Source organism: Littorina saxatilis, unplaced genomic scaffold, assembly GCF_037325665.1.
Source record: "Littorina saxatilis isolate snail1 unplaced genomic scaffold, US_GU_Lsax_2.0 scaffold_194, whole genome shotgun sequence".
Classification (NCBI taxonomy): domain Eukaryota; kingdom Metazoa; phylum Mollusca; class Gastropoda; order Littorinimorpha; family Littorinidae; genus Littorina; species Littorina saxatilis.
In genome coordinates, this window is record NW_027129665.1 from 103,595 (window position 1) to 127,669 (window position 24,075).

Genomic DNA, 24,075 nt, shown 5'->3' on the forward strand with positions numbered 1-24,075 from the left:
TTTATTAGGCTAGTCTCGAATTGACAGAAAATAGGCTAGAATTTAGTGGTGGAACAGTGTCAAATTGTGGTCAGCATCTTTAGGAATGATGAAAACAAAGGTGTTGAATTTTCTATTGTTTTTGTGCCTTGTAGCGCATAAGTTATGATTTGACTTGTTTTTCAACTAAGTTTGGCACAAGAATGCTTGGCTTCTCTCAAAGTATAAAACCTTGGAATTGGCATAAGAAAAGTTCTGAATTCTCAATTGACCTTTTGAAATTAAAAACCCTTTTGAGTCAAGTTTCTTTATAGAAACATTTTTATTGTTTTCTTTGTGATAAATTGTTATTCCTTTTTTGTGCTTGTTTTTCTGCCTTTTTATGAACTAATTTTAATTGCCAGTTTTAAAGTTTTATAAAAAGGATAAAAACAATCTTGCTGACCGCAATGAGAACCCTTTTTTTTGGTATCCTTTTGTGATTTGATATGAAATGTGACTGAACAGCCTGAATTTATTGAGCTTTTATTGCGCTTTTTGAAATGAATTGTTGAAATATCATCCTGTCAGCAAATGCGATCATTGGGGTAAAATATAATTTGATTTATTTATTGTTCTTGATATTGATATTGGAACGGATGACTGCTATGTCATTGTAATTTCAGACCATGATTTATTTTTGAGTTAAATTGAACACACAGTGAAAATTATACAGTTTGGTAGCATTTTGTTGTGTTTGCTTTGTGGAGTGATCAACTGAACATGTCGACGGTTTGGTGGATTACTTCACCCTTTATTGTAGAACAATTACATGATTTTCACTTGAAACTGGACATTGAATATTTTTTCACCCAAATTGGTTGATTTATCTGAACTTTGAAACGCAATTTTGTTTTCTGAAATTTACCCTTTGATTGCTGCTGCTGACAGTGTTGATTGTTTTTTGTGTAAATGATTTTGTATGAATGATGTTTTTTGCCATGATAATAAATTTCGTCGAAACAGTTTTCGACAGGTTCAACAACCAAATAAACCTCGTTTGCGGAACCAAACCTGTTGGACAAGCCTTCATTTGTGTGACATCGGGCTGAATGGGTGTGAATCCACTGCAACACTGCATTCCCCACACCATAATAAATGCTTCAGCATCCCAAGCATCTACACCCACAGTCTACTGATGGTGCTCTAGGACACGTGGAAGTGCCTGGCCATTGCACTTTGACTTTGGCCTGCTTGTAAACGACCCAATGCAATTTGGCGGTCTTCTCTGCTCAATCGGGCCATCTTTCGTCGCTGAATTGTCGTCTGATTTCTTTGTGGCGAACAATCCGCTTTTATGGGTTTTGGAAGACATGGTGAGAGCTCAATATTCCCCGAGTTTCACGAGATTACACTGAAGCATGACGAGTGGTCATGCCAAATGAGCAATTTTGACATTGTAGCCACTGATAACGCATGCGTCACGTGCAGAGCTCACTTGTGGCAATGGACGAAAGGTCGACGACCAGATAAACATTTTCTGCAGTTTGGTGGATATCCTTGTAGCCATATAACTAAATTAACCAAATATTACAAGCTATGCGTTTCTTTTTTTGAACAGTATACAACAGCAACACGTCGTATTATTGTACATGAAGTTAACTGCAACGAAACGCATCATAGAGCAATCAATATGAAAAAGCAAACCACGAACCATAATCTTCTAATCAATCAAGCAGAGGAATCATGTTACATAATTATCTGCGTTTTAATTCATTGAGGAAATATATTTGGCAAACAAAATATGTTTGGGATATAAATAATGTGGAATAATGTTAATGTAAATGTTCATAAACATCTGTCCGGTACTTTTCTCGTATTACCACTACACACACACACACATTTACACACACACACACACACCCGCACACAAACACACACACACATACCATCACCTTGTCTCGATTTACAGTCTATCTAAAAACATGTAGTCAAACTGACATTATGTAAACGCTATACACAAACACCCACAACAATTAACCAACAAACAAATAATTGCAAGCAGACAGTATTACAGAAAACTACAATATTCATAATGTTCATGTCTGATTTTGCATGATTAGTACATTGTACAGTTTTCTTCGAGGTAACAGCCACACACACAAAATGTACGCGGGACATTTGTCCAATCGCTTTATTCAAAGCAGCAAAACAAGGAAGGGAAATTTCTTTTTTCCTCCGAGAGAGCTACAGGACACTGCAACCTCCTTCTGGTGTTGTTAGAGACTCCAGGTCAACTCTTCTCTCGGAAATATCGGTTTTGACTGCATCTGCTGCCTTTGAATGATTCATATTGTTCTTCCTGGAGTAGTCCTCAATCATGTCGTTGACCTTTCTAGAGATCTGATCACTCCAAGGGAAGAGATACCATGAGTACCTGTTCTTTGTCACCAGGCCCTGTCACATAGAAAAATCAGCATTTTAGTAGGACCCTCTGCGCAGGAATACAAAGTCATGCGCCTCGTTACTTGCAATGAAGGGCTGTACCGAATTTTGCATCAAAAATCTCCAATCGGGGGAACACCCATCGTACACTGTACTCAGGACGGGCATTTGAAGGACTGCTGTGTATGCTGATTAAACGTCAGTACTAAAACGTTATCAATGAAAAATGTGTGACCTGGGCATCTTTTACATAACACAAGGTTGATAGAGAGAGAGAGAGAGAGAGAGAGAGAGAGAGAGAGAGAGAGAGAGAGAGAGAGAGAGCAAATTAATTTTTGATTGTCAAAGGTTTCAGGCCCTTACAATAGTGGTTACAATAACGGCAATGATATGCAACGTTACAAATTATAATCACACATACTATTCAACAACTACATTAAAACCCGTGTCATTTATGACATGTCACCGAACCTCATTAACTCTCTCTTGACCATCCTAAGATATGTGTTGGCATTTCCGTTCATTCTATGGCTTATTATATCAGTGTTAGCGACATACGACTCGTCATGTATTTTGGGCTGGCACAGTTACAACCTGTTCAGAGAGGAAGTACCCTCTAATAACCGAATTTCTTCTTTTAAAGCCCCACTCCGCCTCACAGAACAATATTTCATTAAAACAGCAATACTAACTTTATGGGACACACTCACAATTGCATTCATTAACATTAAATGACATTTACAGATCTCTTGAATTGCGCGTAAACAACACATTGGTTCTCGTGGTTTATTCAATAGGCCGACTTTCACATCAAACGACTATCACATCAAAGTACATGTAGCTGCATCTTTCCATTGCCAAACCGCTACAGTTTCTTTGAAGACACTCTGTTTTGTATCAATATTAGTCAGTTGTTGTATTTTAAATTCAGAGGTACACAATACTTGATCAATTGAGTGGTTTGCGCTTTCAATCCTACGATATATTTGCAAAAGCATTTTATTGTGTAACCTCTGAATCTAAAATACAACCACTGACTAATATTGATACAAAACAGGAAGTAGGCTACGTTTGTATGCGCGCAAAACTCAATCTACGCAGGCACAGCAACAAACAGTATACAATTTTTGAAATCTCAGTCAACCAGCATCTTAAAAAGGAAAAAGTTGTATCTTTTTCAGTGGCCTGGAAAAAGAGCTTCAATTAACACACACCAGTCAACTCGTTCACTCACCTCGCTTGGCATACATCCGGGGTCCCTACTTTCAAACTTTTAAAACTTCAAAGTGAACTGACTTTGTCTTTGTCTTGGAAACGCTTATTACACCCCCGGTATAGGGGTGTGTATAGGTTTCGGTCGATGTGTTTGTTTGTTTGTTTGTTTGTGTGTTTGTTGAGTCACTTGAGAAAAAGTGACTCTATGTAATCGGTCAGTGTTAGTCTGTCCGGCCGGCCGTCCGGCCGGCCGGCCGGCCGTCCGTAGACACCACCTTAACGTTGGACTTTTCTCGGAAACTATCAAAGCGATCGGGCTCATATTTTGTTTAGTCGTGACCTCCAATGACCTCTACACTTTAACGATGGTTTCGTTGACCTTTGACCTTTTTCAAGGTCACAGGTCAGCGTCAAAGGAAAAATTAGACATTTTATATCTTTGACAAAGTTCATCGGATGTGATTGAAACTTTGTAGAATTATTCTTTACATCAAAGTATTTACATCTGTAGCCTTTTACGAACGTTATCAGAAAAACAAGGGAGATAACTAGCCTTTTCTGTTCGGCAACACACAACTTAACGTTGGGCTTTTCTCGGAAACTATAAAAGTGACCGGGCTCAAATTTTATGTGAACGTGACTCCCAGTGACCTCTACACTTTGACGTCTGCTTTGGTGACCTTTGACCTTTTTCAAGGTCACAGGTATGTCTTGAAGGAAAAAAATTGAAATATCATATCTCTGAAACTATTCATCGGATTTGATTCAAACTTTATAGGATTATTCTGCCTCATATAATATTCAGAACTGCGAAAGTGACTCGATCGAGCGTTTGCTCTTCTTGTTGTTTTGTTTGTTTGTTTGTTTGTTTGTGTTCGCAAGTAGATCTCAAGAATGAACGGACCGATCGTCACCAAACTTGGTGAACAGGTTCTATACATTCCTGAGACGGTCCTTACAAAAATTGGGACCAGTCAAACACACGGTTAGGGAGTTATTGGTGGACTATAGTATGAGGGGGCATCTTCGGATATTCCCGGCGTTCTGTTACTATTTTTAGAAGGTCACCGCAGTGTCCAGAACGTAAATTGGACCCGTAAATTATCCTCACTGTAAAAGTGCAAAGGTCGAATCAATTTATAGCCACGCGAAAAATACACTCTCATCTATCTCTATATATTTATACAATAGATATAGATATCTATATATATATACGACTTGTGTCTGTGTGTGTGTGTGTGTGTGTGTGTATCTGTGTATTCACCATGCACGGCCAAAGTTCTCGATGGATCTGCTTCAAATTTGGTGGGCTTATTCAGAGAGACCCCGGACACAACCTCATCGATGAGATATTTCAACACGTGCTCTCAGCGCGCAGCGCTGAACCGATTTTGGTTCCACCTCAGCTACCCGGGCCCCCATACCGACACACCAAAGCCGCTACACCACATCACAACGCCAAAGTTCTCGCTGGATCTTTTTCAAATTTGGACACCGTATTCAGCTACACCCCGGACACAATATCATCGATGAGATATTTCAACACGTGCTCTCAGCGCGCAGCGCTGAACTGATTTTGGTTTTTGTGTTCATTTCACCATTATAAGTAACTCTTCCTTATCTTCTCCAGTGTTTGGCGTTTATCTCCCTTCCTTCGTGTGGCTTTCCCGTTTGTAAGTTACTATTACTATTTTTAGAATGTCACTGCGCTGTCCACTGCGCTGTCCACAACGCTTCCCTTGCACCCGTAAGTTGTTCTTACTGTCAAAGTGAAAAGGTCGAATCAATTTATAGCCACGCGAAAAATACACTCTCACCTATCTCTATATATTTATAGATACAGATATGCATATATATATACGGCTTCTCTGTGTGTGTGTGTGTTTGTGTGTGTGTGTGTGGGCAAAAACCTGTGTATTGTAGAGTTCTGTTTGTGATGTGGTCTAGCGGCTTTTGTCTGTCTGTCCGGGTACTCTTTGTCCGGTCCGGGTACTCTTTGGCTGTCCAGAGACCCCCCCTGGGTGGGCAAGTAAATAAAATACAAGAAATCAAAAACAAAATGACCGAACATGACAATACACTCCTTCCAGTTCATGCGGACAGTTCTGCTGCAACCGCGAAGCACCAAACAACTTCGCAAAATCCAAATCCTGGCCCCCAGGCGCCCTGTAAGTCCCAGACGGCTCGGGCAGAGGCGCCGCTTCATGGGACCCCCGGGTTAAAGGCCTCCCTCCTACGCAAAGCCCAGAACAGGAAGGAGGACTCGAAAGAAGAGCAGCTCTTCGAGAGGTTGATGGGGAGAATGGAGGAGGGATTGGCCCAGAGATTCAGAGAATACAAACTTAAAACTGAACAGGAAATAAAGCAGCAGATGAGGGAGGAGCAGGAGAAGGCAGAGCTTGAGCTAGCCGACGCTGCACTAGATAAGCTAAAAACAGGAGAGCAATATGCAAATTTAAATGAACAACAAAGAGGCCTTCAAGGTTTCATCGAGCAGTGCCTCGGCTTCATGGTTAAGGCCAGACAGATGCAGAGTCCTCTCGACCTGATCGACTCCCTCTCAGCTACATACACACAACTCTCCAACACCAAGGTTGAACGCTTCATTCCGGGCGGCGCCACTCTGGCGCTGGGCGCCCTTGCTGGTGCCAAGCAGTTGTCCGTGACGGATATGAAAGCTGTCAAAACCACTTTTTAACCTATTTTAAATCTGCCCTTTAACTTACCTTCTTTGTGCGTGTTAAAATGGCTGAACAAAGTGAAAGCGGTCACGGATTTATCATATTACAGTGGAACTGTCGCTCTATCAACTCTAACTTCTCTCAGCTATATAATTATATATCAAATCACTCTGCTGACATCTTAGTTATCCAGTCAGTCAAGAGAAAACGCTCCCTACTGCCTTCTATAGATGGTTTTGACTTCCCTCCCATAGTAGAGCAAAAGGGCTCAGGGCAACTCATTCAAACAGCTATTTATCTAAAGTCTTCCTTAAATTACAAACCCTTTGCACCTCTCATCCCTAGTTCAGAAAATCTCAGTACATGTGCTGTTGAAATCGAAATAAAAGGATCCAAAAACCTCAACATAGTTAACATATATTACCCCCACGGGTGTAATAAAAAAGGAACTACCGACTGGCTAAAATCCCTGGATCATGGCAGGGCACACTGGTGCGTGATGGGTGATTTTAATAATCACCACCCTCTGTGGGACTCTGCTAACCCTAGATACAAACATGCCAATAGCAACCTTGCTGACGTCATTTTGGAAACTGACTTTTGTATACTAAACGATGGCTCGGCAACCAGACTTCCAGACAGAGCTGACCATTCCCCGTCAGCAATCGATCTCTCCCTTTGCTCAAATGCCATAGTCACTGACATCGACTGGAACGTTTTCCCGGACGCCCTCGGCTCCGATCACTTACCCATTGTTCTTACCTTCCGCCACTTCGCCCCTAATCGCAATAACTCGGAGGTCAGAAAAAAGTACAATTACAAACAGGCAAATTGGGACAGCTTCCGTGCGGAGCTCGAGGGTGTCAGGGAGGAAACTCTCCTTACGGATGACATCGAAGCCTCTTACAATAACATACGTCAATGTATACTCACTGCTGCCAATAATCACATTCCGCTTAAATCAGTAAATCCTAACTGTAAGGCCAAAAGGAATGAGTGGTGGAATGCAGACTGTGATGAAGCCTTGGCAAACAAGCGATATCACATTAGGACATATCTCAGGCACTGCTCAGACGCTAACTTCACGAATATGAAGTCAGCTGAAATACAATTTAACCAGATCACCGCTGAGGCTAAACTTCAAAACTGGGAAAACTTTGTCCACAAAGAAACTAAAGATTACAAAGACTGTGGCAAAATCTGGAAGAAAATCCGCAGATTTAAATGTAGATACAGAACTAAAGAAAAGCCACTATTATCGGGTGATAAAATGACCACAACTGACTCTGAAAAGGCAAACCTATTAGCAGATACCTTTGCCAAAAATAGTCAATCAAAATCCCTAGATACTGAACGACTCAATTATAGGTTAGATCAGGAGAAGGGTTTCACATACCCCCCAGATGACAACCAGTTGCCTATAAACTGCATGTTTAAGGCAAAAGAAGTCCAAAACGCCATCTCTTCTGTGAAAGACCCAAAAAAATCCACAGGTTTAGACCCAATATCATATCACATGATAAAACATCTACCACCTAACTTTGTTAAGTTGCTCACTCAGTTTTTCAACCTATGCTGGTTAAAGGATACTATCCCCGCAGCGTGGTCAGACTCACAAGTAGTAGCAGTATTGAAGAGCGGAAAACCGGGCAATCTACCTGGCAGTTACCGCCCCATATCACTAACCCCCCACCTCAGCAAGATCTTTGAGCGTGTGGTGAACCAGAGGCTGGAGTTCCACCTCAATAAACACAATATCATTCCTACATGCCAGGCAGGTTTTAGGCAAGGTCGTTCGTGTGCGGACCACATTGTGCACGTCACTGAAAAAATCAAAAAGACCTTGGCACATAGTAATAATTCTCTTCTTGGAACCTTCTTTGATATTAAATCTGCGTACGACAGCGTCTGGCATGCTCGTCTACTCCTAAAACTCGGCAGAATCGGTGTCTCTGGCCACATGTACCAATTCATCAAAAACTTCATCAGCAATCGCAAGATGTCTGTCCGAGTGGGCTCTTCGGTGTCCGAAACCCATGCGCTGGACATGGGGGTTCCCCAGGGCAGTATCATCGCGCCAAACTTATTCAGCATCATGCTCTATGACATTACTTCTGTTAGGGTTGACGGTGCCAGTGTACTTCTGTATGCGGACGACCTCGCCTTAATAGACACTAATAGACCACGCCATAACAGAGTTACCAACACTGTTGACTTATCTTCTTACCAAACTAAAATCGACAACCTCTGTCAATATATGTACACCAACGGCTTCCAACTAGCCTCAAATAAAACAGTCTTTCTTGTTGTCTCCCGTAGACAACTGTACAGGAACTGCAGTATAAAGATAGGTTGTGATATTATCAAACCGAGCTCAGAAGTTAAGTTCCTCGGCGTTATCATCGATACCCGACTTAACTGGACCAGTCATATCGAACATCTGATCAATAAGGCCAACAAGGATCTTTATATCATACGCTACCTGGCGTCCCAATCCTGGGCCAGAGGACGTAAGTGTGTCACAGAGGTAGTGCGGGCATTAATTCGCTCCCGCCTCCTTTACGGGTGCGAAGCTTATTTCGCGACGCGCCCGGCGCTCATGAAAAAACTGGCTATTATAGAGTGCAGGGCGCTCAAAATAGCTCTGGGACTCTCCCAACAAGCGAGTAAGAGTCGAGTCTACAGCGAGTGTGGGTGGCTGCCCCTTGTGGATGAGATAAAACTCCGTTCAGCTCAGTATGCTGTCAGAGCCCACGCGGTAGAGAACTCTGCCTGCGAGGTCCTGACTGACTTTTTTCCTCAGCACCAAAATTATGAGGCCAACACCAAACATAGCACTCAACTCTTGGCCAAAACGCTACCCTTATCCGACACAGTAAACCGCATTCTAGCCGATAGCGGGGTGAAGGTCAGTGAGCTGGCCAGGGTCCCCCCGCCCTCCTACCCGCCTTGGCTTGAGGAAACCCCTACTATCATATACGACAGTGAAGATAATACTACCAAAAAAGAGAACCCCGTCTACCTAGCTACTGTTACAAAAGAAACCCTAAACTACAAATTCTCGGAGCATTTAAAAGTCTTTACTGACGGATCCAAATTTGCAGACGGCAGCGTTGGCTGCGCCTTTGTGATCCCAGATCTCAAAATCTCAAGGAAATACACTCTTAATAAAGACATCTCCATATTCTCAGCCGAGCTATTTGCCTTGCTCATGGCATGCACTTTTATAAATGACCTCCCAGTCACACCGCGTGCGGTAGTTTTCTGCTCTGACTCGCGCTCTTCATTACAAGCTCTGCATCGAAACACATCAAATCGGGCAGAGCTACAAAGAGAAATCCTCTTTATATGTCACCAGTTAATCTCATCCGGCACATCCGTATCATTTCTCTGGGTCCCCTCTCACGTAGGGGTCCGGGGAAATGAACTGGCGGATGTCGCTGCCAAAGAAGCGGCAGAATATAGCCCAGCTAACACTAACATCGGCTACTCAGTAACCGAGTTCTACAGTAAAATCCGTAAACTCATTCGAAGTCAGTACGTAACATCTCTGTCCTATCAACCCATTGATATGAACGATCTACACCCCGATCTCCCAACAAACCTCCTCACTATCTTCAGACGCCTCCGTGCCGGCGGCTGCCGCTTCCATATCTTTAACAAGTCCTGCCATTGTGGAGAACCCTATTCATTTCAACACATTTTCGCTCCATGCGCTACAAATAGAATTACCTTTAAAACCTTATATGACCATATGCAGCTCCATGGTCTGAGTCCCCAGGATTATCTGCGCAGTAGCAGTTCTCTAGGCTGGTCACACAGCTTGCTGCTGTGCCGACTGGTCAGGGACTCGGACATGGGACTGTGGGTATAACTAAGCCCAGATTATCACATCAGCGTGTTTCAGTTTGAGGTCGAGTGGCTCCCGCCATCCCTCCTGATTCCAGCGACTACCTTCTAGACAACATATCCTCACCCAAGGCCCACTAGTCGCCAAACTGTACATATTGTTTTTATTACCACGGCCTTCGTGGCTTACATCTTAATCCTTTTATTTGTAAAAAGTTTTGAGATTTATTGTTCGTGTTCCTCTTACTTGCTCATCTATTTGGTTTTATTGGTGATCCTGAAAGGTTCCACTTTTTAACTCGATTTGAATTAAAATATTACAAGCCCGTTATTCAAGATATAGAATACAGACTTATAATTCTTACAAATTTAACAAATTCCACAGAGCATTATCAACTCAACCCCACCCCCTGCCCTCCTCTCCTTATTTTTTGTTTCTTTCTTTCCTCTTTTTGAAAGCGGACAAACACTCAAGTCCTTAATGGCTCAAAACCGTAGGACTTTTAATATTAATTTTAACTAACTGTCTGTATGTTCTGGCATTTGAGAAGCCACAGCAGATAATATAGGGCTAAGAAATAAGCTCTAAAATTCTCAATCCCGTTTGACAGGACTTCGCCTTCAAAGGTGATTGTGGTGAACCGCCACGCTGTCTGTCTCTGTCTCGCGATTCACCCCGGCGAAGCCGGGTATTCCTCTAGTATATATATATACGGCTTCTCTGTGTGTGTGTGTGTTTGAGTGTGTCTGTAGAAAACACCTGTGAATTGCACAGTTCTGTTTGTGATGTGGTACCTAGGGCGTCGTCGACAAGTATGGGACTCGACATGATATAATCAGGAATGGCATTATGGCCCCTGAATCATGTTCGTGCTAAGGACGGGGGTGTTTTTCCTACCTCGGAGGAATTTCTTGTTTATGTTTGTTTCAAAAGCTCGTATGTGAAGATGCGTCGAAACAATGAACTGCAAAACCTCATAAAGGACCATTCAAGGCTTGTTTCGTGTAAACACCGGTCAGAATGATGCAGACACGAGGTTTATGGGAACTTGTGCATTATTTCTTTATCAGAGTCAGGCTTGCCTGCCAGATGGCGGGTTTTAACGATACTAATATTATGATAATTGATACAGTATAGTGGGGTTTAAAAAAACCCATTCAGTTTCAGTTGAACTATTTCTCTCTCTCTCTCTCTCTCTCTCTCTCTCTCTCTCTCTCTCTCTCTCTCTCTTTTTTTTTTTACATTTAGTCAAGTTTTGACTAAATGTTTTAACATAGAGGGGGAATCGAGACGAGGGTCGTGGTGTATGTGTGTCTGTCTGTGTGTGTGTGTCTGTGTGTGTGTGTGCGTGTGTGTAGAGCGATTCAGAGTAAACTACTGGACCGATCTTTATGAAATTTGACATGAGAGTTCCTGGGTATGATATCCCCAGACTTTATTTCTTTTTTTCGATAAATGTCTTTGATGACGTCATATCCGGCTTTTTGTAAAAGTTGAGGCGGCACTGTCACACCCTCATTTTTCAATCAAATTGATTGACATTTTTGTAAAGCAATCTTCGACGAAGGCCGGACTTCGGTATTGCATTTCAGCTTGGTGGCTTAAAAATTAATTAATGACTTTGGTCATTACAAATCTGAAAATTGTAATAATTTCTTTTATATAAAACGATCCAAATTTACGTTCATCTTATTCTACATCATTTCCTGATTCCAAAAACATATAAATATGTTATATTTGGATTAAAAACAATCTCTGAAAATTAAAAATATAAAAATTATGATCAAAATTAAATTTCCGAAATCGATTTAAAAACAATTTCATCCTATTCCTTGTCGGTTCCTGATTCCAAAAACATATAGATATGATATGTTTGGATTAAAAACACGCTCAGAAAGTTAAAACGAAGAGAGGCACAGAAAAGCGTGCTATGCAGCACAGCGAAACCACTACCGCGCTAAACAGTCTCGTCAGTTTCACTCCGTTTTGCACAAGCGGCGGACTACGGTCATTGTGAAAAAATGCAGTGCGTTCAGTTTCATTCTGTGAGTTCCACAGCTTGACTAAATGCAGTAATTTCGCCTTACGCGACTTGTTGTCTCTTGTCTGTCTGTCTGTCTGACTCTATACGTCTATATCAGCTAATGCTGCCTGGTTTGATGGCGGTTTGTCAAAAGTGTATCATACAGTGTCAGTCTCACAGACATGAGCTACTTTATCAAGGTCAATCTAGTCAATTTGCTGTAGTAATATATGGTTAGTTGGCAAAATACCCATTCGCTTTCGCCACAGGCGAGTGGACACTCTAATCAATTTTATCTGAATGTGCACTATCATTACATCAGTGCGTGTCCAAGTGCTGACGTTTTCCCATAATAATAATGATAACAAAGGGTATTTATATAGCGCCTTATCCGAAGTTCAAAGCGCGTATGCCATGTGGCTCTTTCTTCTTATACAACAGCGTAAGCATAAACAGCGTGACAAACTGGACTGTTGCTTCAAAATCGTTTGAAGTTTCCCAATATACTCTCTTTTTTAATTCACTTTTTTGTCTTAAAGATATATTGTCAAAGCCGTCATTTTGGTGAGTTTTCTGACGAGTTGAACCTTAAAACGTTCACAGGACATTCGCTGTACTGTAATTTAGAAACACCTTCAAATGAATTTCATACCAGTAGCTCTATTGTTAGGAGTCAGGACTTTCGGTCGTCAACATTATTCATTTAGTTTGTATAGATACCCATTCGTCAGTGTAGATCAAGACCATTGGAATAAGGAAGTCATGCACAGTCCAGCTTACACATGCAAATTCCGTGTCATACAGCACTTCAACGATTCGCGTAACAGAAACAAACGCGATATCGGTTAGAGAATATCAAGGTCTGCAATGAGTACCAAACACAGCGTTCAGATTTGAAAAATAGAACGCTCAAACACCTTCCTCGTGTGAATTATCATCTATTCAACTCCCAAAATGAACTCTGCAACTCTCGGCTCAATTTCTGATATGTATCTCTAGGAATAGAGCATGAAAAACTCACGGTCAAAAGGTAGGACAAAAATTATGACTCGAGAATTACAGTCTGGGATGCCACAGCCGTTTTCAATTTGAGTAACTCAGCACTCAAACATTTATTTTAAGGTAGTCCGGGTGTGTGGTCACATAATTACAACCCACAACCTAAACCGTATGGCTCTTGGGGCGATTTGAGACCGTTTTCTTGTTAGATATAATTTCTTTAAGAAGTCATCTGGCACGGCATGCGAATTTCTTCTGAGCGCTAACAGTTTAGTTGCTGCTGCTGCCAGCCTCCGTGACCCGGGGTTCACGCCATATAGATAGTTACATTGTGTTTTGTTGACACAACACAAAAGTGACTGTTTGCCCTAGCTCGTGGGCAACACTTGAGGTGGGTGGCTGTACATTTGTTGCTCAGAGAGGCACCGAACATCTTGCTCTTAACTTTTGGTAGATGAAGAATGTTCAGAATATATTTTTCTTTGAATCCACGATACTACATTTGCTTAAATGCGATTTTAACCGTTGCTTCAGCATCACCAACTCTCTCATGTACTTACTTTTTGTGGAATAGTGGGACGTTTGTCCTTTGCACGCGGCCAACGTATGCAGTTTGCACATGCTGTAATGTCATTAGTTAGCTACAATGTATCAAGAATGATATGATTTGGCCGTTTTCTTGTGTCTTAAACCATTCAGGTTTGATGACGTTTTGTAGTATGATACACACACATGAGTAGAATTCAGAACGCATAACAACTGCGGGAAAAGCTTGTTATGACACGCACTACACTCATGTTACAGACCGCACAACCACAGAATACCATGTTGTCGACATAAGATGAGAACAATCATCTTTTACACGCCCAAAACACGAGCAGAAAAGTGGAAGCTGACACCGAGACCGTGCATGTTGAAAAGACAAATGCTTTAGTTCAAAATATGCTTATGCATTCTTCTAATTTACAGATACCTGAAGGTCACGTCTTTATCCCAGCCACGAAAGCTATACTGTAGTCGACTTGAGAAATTTTCATGCCAATAAGTATAACTTACAGCTCCGTCCATCCATGGTATGCATGGTATTTTGTCGAGATTGAGCCTCGAATGACGTCATCAATGTTAAGTTTTACAGTCAGTTTTTATGAAGTTTGAGTTGAGTTAAGAAGGGCATGTTCTTTTTACCCTCCCTTTCGTTTTCCACCCCCTTCTTTAGTTTGTTGATTACTAGGCTCGACGTTTCCTGCTGCTATACTCACACACGCATACTCTCTCTCACACTCTCTCTTCTTCTCTCTCTCTCTTTTATTTTGCCATTCTTTTCCTCGATATCCCTTTCATTCGTATATTCAATATATAATTCATTTACTCAGTAGAATGTAGACTTTATGTTAATCATATATATGGCCAATGCAAATGTATAAAGACGGATGAAACCGTGTGTGCCGACGGTTTTGTTATGGCAATGGCCATTGTTGCTTTGAGCACGAAGCGTCTTTGTGGGGTTTTTATGGGCATGGATTTGCCGTTTGATTTGAACGTCCAGTGTACGTTTTGTGTATTAAAGAAGAAGTATTTTTGTGTGTAACATAGTTGCTCAGTCTTTGAGAGACAGCTTGTAATTGGAAGTTTTGCAGTTCGTCTGCGTTTTTGTCTACTTACAAGTGTTTGGTATATACGGATACGTTGTAAGGTTTGTCGTTTAATGACATATGTTTGTAAATAAATTTTCATGTGGGTTTTCTTAATAGAAGAGTTTTTGTGTATCTTTGAGGAAGTGTAACTTCAGTTTGTAAGGAAGCTGGCAGCAGGCTCGGAGCCCTCCACCTCCCCTCTCTTTTGCCCCGGCGCTGCCAGAGGGAGATTCTCATTGGTCCAACTAGGGTGACGTGGGAGGAAGCTCCGTTAGCTATAAAAGCCGCTGTCCTCATAAGGTCGGGAGACGTGTGAGAGAGTAGGGTGCTGAATAAATGCCTGAAGCATGAGTCTCCCCTGTTTTAGAGTCAGAGTCATCAAATCGACCACTTTGAGGGAGAGATACACTGAGTTGGGCAAACCTATGCCATCTGCTTGGTGCTTCTGCCCGGGAGATACATTGAGTTGGGCAAAAGATGTGGGAACCTATGCCATCATTATGCTCGACAGTGTCTCTCCGGAGTTGCGTGTGGTTTTGTGCCTTAGTGCCTGACCTGATAGACCACGTCCTCAATACGCAGCTCCAGTCCCACTTGCAATAGTGAACAGTGCGCGCTGTTCAATCGGTTACCAACAAGCAGTGATCGAGCGGCGTCGCTCGATTTCGTCCTGGCCCAGAACCCCTGCCCAATGTTTCCTGCAGACTAGGAGTTAGGTTTTGGTTTTGAAGAGTAGATTAGGCCATGCCCGATTTTTCAGCAGTTTAAAGACTTAGATTTTATTTGTTAGTATTAAACTGTATTAAAGCCAACCTAGATTCTTCATAGATATATTTTCTATGAAAGAACTCACGTATGTATTTTCATGAGTTTCGATGATTTTTGTTGATTTTTTATGTTGACTTTTGTAAAGACTAAGATGTCTTCGAGGGGGGAATGTGAATGCCCCTGCTAAGGAGCCTTCTGTGTATTTAGATTCTTTTTGTTTTGTTTGTGTTTTTGGTCATGCTTCTAGCTTGACTCGCATGCGACTTTCCGTGGTGGTGGTTTCTCCTTTTTTCTGACCTCCTTCTCACCTCTTTCTTTCACTTTTCTTTCCTTGTCTCCTTTTTTTGCCCCTAGTTGTTCCCATCTTGCAGCCACCTCTGTAAGTTCGTGTACGGGTCTAGCTTGTTTTTTTGATCTTTCATTTTTGACTCACATGCGAAGCAAAAGTGAGTCTATGTACTCACCCGAGTCGTCCGTCCGTCCGGACGTCCGGACGTCCGTCCGTCCGGAAAACTTTAACGTTGGATATTTCTTGGACACTATTGAGTCTATCAGTACAGTAGAACCCCTCACAACGACCCCCCTCTCTAAGGACTACCCCGCCACAACGACCCTTTTTTTTTTAACCGATGTGTTTCCTTATATAGTTGTCACCAGTGTAGCGACCACCCCGCTCTAACGTCTAAGGACCGACCTAACAGCTTGTGTAACGACTTTGTCAGACAAAGCCAAGACTCAGTCAGCGTAACGCATCACTGACAAACCGGTTATAACCAGTTATAACCGTCTTGCGCAAGCAAAGGCACTAAATTTAATTAACCGCTGAGAGGTGTGATGGTTGGGTGGGCTGAGTAAACATCACAAACCAATCATCGAGAAAACAAACTCACGTGACCAACACACACCGTTCAATTCAGTCAGAATAGACAGTCTTTGGACAGAAGAGCAGTGGAGATCGACATGCCGTCTACAAAGAAAAGAAAATATTTAACTCTCGAGAATCGAGTGAATGTTGTGAACAGACACAAAAAGGGAGAAACTGCCATCGCGATTGCAAAAAGTCTTGATGTTGGAAAATCGCAAATTCAAAGAATTATCCAACTCCAAGAAAACATTCTGAAAAAGGTGGGGAAGTGGTGACAAGGCAGTGAACGCACTTACCATGCACTGACATCATACAAAAGCAGCCACACAAACACAGCACAGAGGCAGAGGCAGGTGTGCAGATGCTTTGTGAGAATAAGCGTTGAAAACCAGTTTGAATAAAAAACCAGCAGATAGAGCCGCATGTCATAATCATTCTTCTTGTCTGGCTTTATTGACTGCATGCCGATCTTGTGGCAGTGACTTTTCACAAACCGCTCTCACTCTCCCTCACTGACTACCCTAAGCGCTGACAACTGATGTTTGGAAGAGTACACCTCTCTATTTCTCTCCAATGCTCTTCCTGCTGACTTCAGTGACACCGGACACCCCACTGAGTTTAGCCAGCCCCCCCCCCCCCCCTCTCTCTCTCTCTCTCTCTCCCCCCAGCCATGTACTGTTTGGTGCTGTGGCCAGAGAGGTGTCACCGGCTAATTTAGGCCAGCTGCACTGTTCACTCAGAGCAAAACTAGTTGACTGTGTCTAACTTTTGACAAAGCAACACAACTGAAGGGTTCACAGATTAGGTAACCGACTCACTGGTCAAGGCTGCAGGGAAACAAGAGTATCTTTTCAATGAAAGAGGTTACACACAGATACGCGATGCTGAGAACGGTGGCCGATTTTTCACTCTCTTTCTCGGAGGGCCTTCATCATTGCAGGGACTGCTGTAAAGAAATGCTTGCTCAGAAACTAACTCTTTTTGCATTGAAACATGCACCAGAACTGGTGGACACCATCGACAATGTCAAACATGAAATCGAAGCAGTTTGCTTGAGGAAACGGTCGTCAGCAACTCAAACTTCTCTGTTTTCTTTTTTTAAGAAAATCTGAGGTGACTTTCTTTGTGGCCCCGCCCCCTCCCTCTGTAAGGACCCCCCTCCATAAGGACCGATTTTTGTCAACATTTTCAAGGTCGCTAGAGAGGGGTTCTACTGTACCAAATTTGGCAAGATGGTGTATGATGACAAGGCGCCAAAAAACATACATAGCATCTTGACCTTGCTTCAAGGTCAAGGTCGCAGGGGCCATACATGTTGTCTAAAAAACAGCTATTTTTCACATTTTTCCCATTTTCTCTGAAGTTTTTGAGATTGAATACCTCACCTATATATGATATATGGGGCAAAGTAAGCCCCATCTTCTGATACCAGTTTGGTTTACCTTGCTTCAAGGTCAAGGTCACAGGAGCTCTTCAAAGTTGGATTGTATACATATTTTAAAGTGACCTTGACCCTGAACTATGGAAGATAACTGTTTCAAACTTAAAAATTATGTGGGGCACATGTTATGCTTTCATCATGAGACACATTTGGTCACATATGATCAAGGTCAAGGTCACTTTGACCCTTATGAAATGTGACCAAAATAAGGTAGTGAACCACTAAAAGTGACCATACATTTGACCTTGACCCTGAAGGTCAAGGTCATGTAAAGGTCAAGGTCAAGCATGTGAGTCGTATGGGCTTTGCCCTTCTTGTTATTTATAAATTATGAGCGTCCTGGTACGACTTTTTGCAGATCACTGGACGTTAAACAACGTAAACAAATTTATTAACGAGTGTGTAGCCTACGGTATTTGATATTGATTGCATGTGCCTGTATGGCTTACGCTAGATGCCTTTTGCTAGCCTATGGAGATTTTCCCCCGGAGCGCACGGATCGCACACTTTGTAACGGTAAAAACCTAGTCTTTGTGTTCACGCGTAGTAATTTTTCGTTCACCTTCGTGGTTCATCGCCTGTATTCGTTGTCACTTGCTGGGAAGCCGTTGTAGGAACAACATGTTTTTAGAATAGATAGATTTTTTTGCTCTGTTCCTGGACCCAGGCCTCCAGTTTTATCAAGTTAATTTGTAATGTTATGTTTAGTTGCTCGCCTTGAGCCTGTTTAGATTAGATAGGTGCTGTCAAAGGCGAGTATCCATTTGTCTTACGTTTTTATCCATGTGAGGGGCTAGCTGAGACTGTTCTTGTTTATTATGATTTGACCTTAAGCCAGTTTTGTTTGCTAACAATTTTGTAAGATTTTGGTTCATGTTTGTGAGTTGTATTTGTTTTTCTCCGTCCTGTAATGTTGGTCAGCTTCCTTTCACTGCGTGTTGTTTCTTGTCTAGTTAGCCTAGTTTGTCATACGTTTATTCTTTGTTAGGGTTTTCTGACATATTTTGTTTTGATTTTCATGATAGCTTTGGTGATTTTTTCTTGATTTGCCGCCATCTTGTTTCGGCCGCCATTTTGACATCCATATTTGATGTTTATGTTTTTAGGACATTTTAGGTTTAGTTTGATGTTTTGAATTCTAAGTTTAGTTTTTTTTCTTTTATCAGTTTCCACCGCTCCGCGCTTCTCAGTCGCTCCACCGCTCCGCGCCTCTCGCTCTACGTTCTACCACTCCGCCCAAGCCAGTGACGTCAACTCTACTTCCAGCATTATTTCATTTTCTAAACCTAGTTTAGCCTTTTTCCGCCACACTCTAATATAAGTCCATTAACTCTCCATAGGTTATGCTTAGCCTTTTTATATAACAATATTAAGAACTGCTCCCTATGACGGTATGACCATATCCACAATAAAACTTTGATTAATTTTCCAATTCTAGTGTTCGTTTTGTTTTGTGAGCGCGTCGGTTCTTTGTAGCATCCTAATTACATCCTCCATTAAATTACATTAGTCATCTCAGAATCTTTCAGCAACTCAAGGGCAAGCACAGGTTCTGTGTCGGCACAACTTTTTCGACTGAAAAGTACCGAACGCTCTAATGTACGAAATATACATCTCTGGAGCAAACAATACAAACATACCGCATTTTAATTAACAACTACAGGCTTGAACACATGAATCTCCATATAAAATCCATGATTTCTGAATGTAGATCTGCTGTGCACAAACGTTCAACACAAGCAATTTCCCAAGGCAAGTAACTCTCATACTTTGTCTAGCGACAAGAGTAGTTCCCCTTTTAAATTTTGTCTCAGTTTCAAATCTCATTAATTCGACCACCATTCTCCTTTGTTAAAGGAAAATAACAGAAACCAATAAGTGTTATTATTCTTCTGATATGACAGACTCCATTAAACATTTCTTTTTTTTACATTTAGTCAAGTTTTGACTAAATGTTTTAACATAGAGGGGGAATCGAGACGAGGGTCATGGTGTATGTGTGTGTGTGTGCGTGTGTGTGTCTAGAGCGATTCAGAGTAAACTACTGGACTGATCTTTATGAAATTTGACATGAGAGTTCCTGGGTATGATATCCCCGGACGTTTTTTTCATTTTTTCGATAACTGTCTTTGATGACGTCATATCCGGCTTTTTGTAAAAGTTGAGGCGGCACTGTCACACCCTCATTTTTCAATCAAATTGATTGAAATTTTGGCTAAGCAATCTTCGACAAAGGCCGGACTTCGGTATTGCATTTCAACTTGGTGGCTTAAACATTAATTGATGACTTTGGTCATTAAAAATCTGAAAATGGTAATTAAAAATTTTTTTTTATAAAACGATCCAAATTTACGTTCATCTTATTCTTCATCATTTTGTGATTCCAAAAATATATAAATATGTTTTATTTGGATTATAAACAAGCTCTGAAAATTAAAAATATAAAAATTATGATCAAAATTAAATTTCCGAAATCGATTTAAAAACAATTTCATCTTATTCCTTGTGGGTTCCTGATTCCAAAAACATATATATATGTGATATGTTTGGATTAAAAACACGCTCAGAAAGTTAAAACGAAGAGAGGTACAGAAAAGCGTGCTATGCAGCACAGCGAAACCACTACCGCGCTGAACAGGCTCGTCAGTTTCACTCCGTTTTGCACTAGCGGCGGACTACGGTCATTGTGAAAAAATGCAGTGCGTTCAGTTTCATTCTGTGAGTTCCACAGCTTGACTAAATGTAGTAATTTCGCCTTACGCGACTTGTTTACATTTAGTCAAGTTTTGACTAAATGTTTTAACATAGAGGGGGAATCGAGACGAGGGTCGTGGTGTATGTGTGTGTGTGTGTCTTTGCGTGTGTGTGTGTGTAGAGCGATTCAGACCAAACTACTGGACCGATCTTTATGGAATTATACATGAGAGTTTCTGGGTATGATATCCCCGGACATTTTATTATTTTTTTTCGATAAATAGCTTTGATGACGTCATATCCGGCTTTTTGTAAAAGTTGAGGCGGCACTGTCACACCCTCATTTTTCAATCAAATTTATTGAAATGTTTCTAAAGCAATCTTCGAAGAAGGCCGGAATTCGGTATTGCATTTCAGCTTGGTGGCTTAAAAATTAATTAATGACTTTGGTCATTAAAAATCTGAAAATTGTAATACATTTTTTTTTTTATATAAAACGATCCAAATTTACGTTCATCTTATTTTACATCATTTCCTGATTCCAAAAACATATAAATATGTTATATTTGGATTAAAAACAAGCTCTGAAAATTAAAAATATAAAAATTATGATCAAAATTAAATTTCCGAAATCGATTTAAAAACAATTTTATCTTATTCCTTGTCGGTTCCTGATTCCAAAAACATATAGATATGATATGTTTGGATTAAAAACACGCTCAGAAAGTTAAAACGAAGAGAGGTACAGAAAAGCGTGCTATGCAGCACAGCCAAACCACTACCGCGCTGAACAGGCTCGTCAGTTTCACTCCGTTTTGCACTAGCGGCGGACTACGCTCGTTGTGAAAAATTGCAGTGCGTTCAGTTTCATTCTGTGAGTTCCACAGCTTGACTAAATGTAGTAATTTCGCCTTACGCGACTTGTTTAAATTGCCGGCTGTACACAGATTTGAAAGTTAATTTGACGGGCGCATTGACGTAGTGGTAAGACGTCGGCCTCCTAATCGGGAGGTCGTGAGTTCGAATACCGGTCGCTGCCGCCAGGTGGGTTAAGAGTGGCGATTTGTCTGACCTCTCAGGTCAACTTATGTGCAGACCTGCTAGTGACTTAACCCCCTTCGTGTGTACACGCAAGCACAAAACCAAGTGCGCACGGAAAAGATCCTGTAATACATGTCGGTGGTTTATAGAAACACGAAAATACCCAGCACGCCTACTCAACAAAAGCTGAGTGAGCTGACTATGCCCTCAGAGTATAGCGTGGGGAACCCAAATGGGCAAACGAGCTCACACGTATCCAGAACATTCTGGAACGCTGAAGAAGAAGAAAGTTAATTTAAGAGATCGTGCTTCATATGTTGGACATTAAGATTGTTTTAAAAGTGAATGTTTTATTCCTCCCTGCACCCGGCTCTTCCTGCAGTAGAACCCCCCCCCCCACACACACACACACTTCTCTTTGGCTCTGACGACCTATCGTGACCATTATACTATGTTCAATCAAAATTGAGCTACGCGGATAATTGCTGAACGATGATTGTTGGCATAACAGGAATTAAGCAAACCTAACGCCATAGATAGGAATACTTCCAAATAAGTCGAACACGAGAATAACACACCATCAGACACACACAAAACACACACACACAAAGACAAGCACACTGACTAGCACACACACACACACACACACACACACACACACACACACACACACACACACACACACACACACACACACACATACTTATAAAACATAACCGACAAAGCAAACGGCAGAGAAATGAGACAGAAGTCAGCTGAGAAACTTTTATGCTTATGCTGTACCATTTTCTTACAATGTAGAGTAAGTTATACTCACCTGCATCATCCTAATCAGGTCGCGCGCTTGCTGTATTTTAACGGCCGGAAAAGTCCTATTGTCCATTCCAAAAAGCCGTCCATTTGCTTCATTAAGTAAGATCTTCAAATTGTCGAACGTGTGTAACTCTTTTGACAATTTCTCCCGCGCCTGCCCTTCCACTGTTTTTTAAAAGAAAGATAAGCATGATGAACAAATCGAGATTTGCAACCACAACAACAACAGATAGGAGGGGCTGGGGAGCGGGTTCTGAGTCCATTTTTGTAAAAAGTGATTTTTAGGGACAAACTGTAACTAATAACAAGTCGCGTAAGGCGAAAATACAATATTTAGTCAAGTAGCTGTCGAACTCACAGAATGAAACGCAATGCCATTTTACTCGTAGCATCGTCAGGCCACCGCTCATGGCAAAGGCAGTGAAATTGACAAGAAGAGCGGGGTAGTAGTTGCGCTAAGAAGGATAGCACGCTTTTCTGTACCTCTCTTTGTTTTAACTTTCTGAGCGTGTTTTTAATCCAAACATATCATATCTATATGTTTTTGGAATCAGGAACCGACAAGGAATAAGATGAAAGTGTTTTTAAATTGATTTGGACAATTTAATTTTGATAATAATTTTTATATATTTAATTTTCAGAGCTTGTTTTTAATCCGAATATAACATATTTATATGTTTTTGGAATCAGCAAATGATGGAGAATAAGATAAACGTAAATTTGGATCGTTTTATAAATTTTTTTTTTTTTTTAAATTTTTAGATTTTTAATGACCAAAGTCATTAATTAATTTTTACGGCACCAAGCTGAAATGCAATACCGAACCCCGGGCTTCGTCGAAGATTACTTGACCAAAATTTCAACCAATTTGGTTGAAAAATGAGAGCGTGACAGTGCCGCCTCAACTTTCACGAAAAGCCGGATATGACGTCATCAAAGACATTTATCAAAAAAATGAAAAAAACGTATGTGGATATCAATCCCAGGAACTCTCATGTCAAATTTCATAAAGATCGGTCCAGTAGTTTGGTCTGAATCGCTCTACACGCACGCACGCACGCACGCACGCACACACACACACACACACACACACACACACACACACACACACACACATACACACACACATACACCACGACCCTCGTTTCGATTCCCCCTCGATGTTAAAATATTTAGTCAAAACTTGACTAAATATAAAAAGAGTATCAACAAACAACAGCAACAAGAGCAAAACCAAAGAGGATCAAGTCAGGTACAGAATGATCTGATCTGGATCAGGACCTGATCGATGCCAATGATTTTCCCAGCAGTGCGGACAATACGCGTAAGTCTGTTCCTGTTTCTGACCCCAAGATTGCCAAACCAGCACATGCAACAACAATTACTTTCAATGTTCTACAGGTGTTTTTATATTTAGTCAAGTTTTGACTAAATATTTTAACATCGAGGGGGAATCGAAACGAGGGTCGTGGTGTATGTGTGTGTGTGTGTGTGTGTGTGCGTGCGTGCGTGCGTGCGTGCGTGTAGAGCGATTCAGACCAAACTACTGGGCCGATCTTTATGAAATTTTACATGAGAGTTCCTGGGATTGATATCCCCGAACGTTTTTCTCTTTTTTTCGATAAATGTCTTTGATGACGTCATATCC

The 24,075-nt window shown here is 41.3% G+C and overlaps 1 long non-coding RNA gene across 1 annotated transcript; it reads right to left on the reverse strand.

Annotated features, from left to right (window-relative positions):
• Positions 1-712: 712 nt before the first annotated feature.
• LOC138957892 (uncharacterized) lies at positions 713-22,587 on the reverse strand. The gene is made up of 2 exons (XR_011453216.1): positions 22,432-22,587; positions 713-2,415 (listed from the first exon to the last, which is right to left on the reverse strand). It is a non-coding gene; the product is annotated as an uncharacterized lncRNA (long non-coding RNA).
• Between the last annotated feature and the right edge of the window lie 1,488 nt (positions 22,588-24,075).